This window comes from Acyrthosiphon pisum, chromosome A1, assembly GCF_005508785.2.
Source record: "Acyrthosiphon pisum isolate AL4f chromosome A1, pea_aphid_22Mar2018_4r6ur, whole genome shotgun sequence".
Classification (NCBI taxonomy): domain Eukaryota; kingdom Metazoa; phylum Arthropoda; class Insecta; order Hemiptera; family Aphididae; genus Acyrthosiphon; species Acyrthosiphon pisum.
Genome location: NC_042494.1, coordinates 18,771,026 through 18,773,463, shown reverse-complemented (window position 1 = coordinate 18,773,463; position 2,438 = coordinate 18,771,026).

Below are 2,438 nucleotides of genomic sequence, written 5' to 3'. Positions count from 1 at the left end.
TTACCTACAAGTTTGATAATAGGTCATTTCACTCTAGTATCAAAACCAACAACACACTTTTGAGAATAGTGATCGACAATTTGCTATGTCACGCTTGTGTAATACAGAGACAACACATGCGGGTGTATATAGCGTCCTGTTAAAATAAAAATAATGAACTATGTTTGTCAACAATTTTGTTTATGTTATTTTTTTTTTTTTTTTTGAGCGTGTCATTAGATTACCAATTTAACTTATTAAATGTAATAAAAGGTAGTTATAAGAAAAAATTATTTAGCTCTTGTAAATTAAACCCATACCAATTATTTAAAATAAAAGTATTAATGCATATTTTACTAATCTTTAGATGTTCGCCATAGTTTATAAACTAGCGAAGCAAAAATCAAAATTTTCAGAAAAAAAAGCTTTACTAGAATCCATTTAAAAAATATATAGCGGTTACTATTTGAAAAAATAAAGTTGATTTTGCTATTGGTATACCTGTGTGTTTAAAAATTTTGAAAAAGTTATAAAAAAATTGCCTGTTAAAAATAAAGAAACACGTCTTTTTTCGTTTTAACGAAATTCTATATCATCGTTTCATAATCGTTAAAAAACCCCACGTACGCCGTACAATAACATAAGATACACTCTGAATATTAATTGTATGAGCTATGTATAAAATGTACCACGATTCTTCGTTAAATATTGCATATTTTTTTCGAAAAAACTTTTTAAAAAGCATAAATAATTCCTATATTATGTCACACGGGTTGATCTAGCACCTGCTACGAACACAGTGCATTTTTTGAAATACATTTTAAAAATAGAAGTATTAATTCATACATTTCACGTACCTACTAAGTTGTGGCATTGGAAAACAATCGAAAACACTGACATTTGTCTTAGAAATGGTGCTGAAGCCCCTCCAAGGTTTTAACACTTGTGGCACCACTGCAGTCGTGATTGACTATCGCTGAAGTAGCTCTTAAGACTAGGTATATAGAGTATAGGCAGTCTTGGGTAAAATACTTTTGGAAAGCATTTGGAATAAATACTCGAATATTTATGAAAAATAGTATTCCGAATATGTATTCGAATACTTGATAAATATAATATTTCGAATAAAGTATACCGAATACTTAAAAATATTTTTGATAAATATATGAAACGATACTAGTTATAATTTTGATATCGTACGATATTAATAGATATTAATATTATTGACTCAACATTTCCAACGCATAAAATATAAATTTTGTATTTTTGTTTTAAATCAAATGCAAGAGAATAACATGCAAATCAAACAATTTAATTTTCATACTTTTAAAGTATTCCGAATAATGTATTCAGAATACACCACAAAATACTTTTGGAAATAGTATTCTAAAAGTATTCGGAATACTACCCAAGACTGAGTATAGGCTATGGCAGTATAGGGGCGTATTTAGGGGGGATTAGAGGGATAGATGCCCCCCAAAACTTTTTTTTTTCTAACATTTTGATCAAAGTATTGATAATGACCATTCATGTATGATAAAAACGAATATCCTCCCCCCAAACCAAATTCCTAATTACGCCACGGCACTCAATAGACTAAATAGAGTATACTGTATAGGCTATAGTAATATTATAGCATGTATTGGAAAAAGGAATACGAGTATTTGTTTCACCAGATTAAAAAATGCTGCGGCCTCCTAACCCACCGACCACCACCCACAGTTATTCATAACTACAGAATAGTATCAGTAGTATTTTATACGTCCTATCTATGGTCACCAGTAGATAGCCAGACAGGTCATTCGTTTACTTGCGAAAATACAGAATAGTCTACACACGGCTACAACACTACTGCAGTGTCATTGAGCTATATAAATAAAAAGTGACTTGCTTGTAAGTTAAAATAGAATTATTTCGTTTATATAGGATTTTGTGTAATTCTAGAAGCTGTGGCCGGTATACGATATATTGTAGTAAATAAATACATAATATTTTGTACATTTAGTTCTAGGCATATTGTGACAAGATTTCTATTCCAAACATAAACAGAATTAATATACCTGAGAAAATAAGTAAAAATACCTTCAACTTAAATGCTTCAACATAAACACGTAGATATGGACCAGCTGAATTTAACTCAAACGTATCATGACTATTCACTGATGAACAGGTGGGAACATTGTAGGTTGGTCGGTTTAATAAATAAGGTAAGTAGTATAAGTGCATAACTATAATAATTCATAATATTATTTTAAGAGGATATTTTTGCACTATGTTTTGTTCTCACTGATTCTTTCTCCGACACAGTTGATAAATCAAACTTAAAATTAGCAGAACTATTTTTGTATTCTTAACTTTAATAATTTATATTAATCAATTTATATCTAAGAAAATTATCTGTGTTTAAATTCTAGGATGAGGAGGTCACATAGGTATTTTTTTTAATTTTATAAATTAAA